Below are 1,032 nucleotides of genomic sequence, written 5' to 3'. Positions count from 1 at the left end.
TGAGCGCATTCACATTTATGCTTATTTATTGTGAATATTGATAATATATGCATATATAGATTATGTGCTTAAATTAAGGTTAAAATTGTTTAAGTGTTAGATTAAATTCTTTCTAACTTGAAAAGGGGTAGAGGAAGACCTAAAATAACTTGAAATGAGGTTGTGAGAAAGGATTTAACAACCCTTAAACTAGTAGAGGAAAACCCTCATGATTGGGTGAATTGGTAGAAAAGGTTTCATGTAGCCAAGCCTAACTAGTGGGACTTAAGGCTTGTGTTGTTATGTTGTTCTATTTAGGCTCTAGGTTAACTTGAATTTCAAATTCAAGTTAATCTAAGAGAGAAACCAGTATGACATTTGGCTTTCATTCCCACGACCCCTATTTAAATTTTTGCAACCCACACACATCAATCTGAAGTCACCGCCTGCACAAGAACACCCATCTGAGAACCCCTTTACTTAAGTGTTATATATGAACCTTCCTCTCTCTTCAAACTTCTCAGCAATACATTCATCCAAACATAAATAGGATCATTTAAGCACAAGACAGGAATCATCTAAGTTCATCTATAAGTTTAAATTTATTACAACCCCATTTAATCTAGACGAGCATCGAAGCATTAATATCCAAACAATGGTTCATAGATACATTTGAGGTCATCAATATATAACATTATGGTCCATATTCATAGCTCACACATTCCTCTATGATCATGATCACACTCAAATTTACATCATTATGGTTTATATATGCACATATCACATATTCATTAATAAAATCAGACTTACAACATTGTATTTGTTATACATAGTTCACATATTCATTTAAGTGTATCAACTTAGGTTTTGACAAGATTGCTTAGGAAAAACTACGAGACTGGTCAGATTGGTAAATTTAATCATCCGATTGGGACCCCATTGGTTTCGCATTTGTTATATGCGGATGATATTCTTATTTTTACGAATGGTGGGAAGAGGTCTATGAGAAATTTAGTTTATGCTCTGGAAAGGTATGAGAAGTGGTCGGGTCAA

This window comes from Malania oleifera, chromosome 12 (assembly GCF_029873635.1).
Source record: "Malania oleifera isolate guangnan ecotype guangnan chromosome 12, ASM2987363v1, whole genome shotgun sequence".
Classification (NCBI taxonomy): domain Eukaryota; kingdom Viridiplantae; phylum Streptophyta; class Magnoliopsida; order Santalales; family Ximeniaceae; genus Malania; species Malania oleifera.
Note: the sequence above shows the minus strand (reverse complement) of the source record.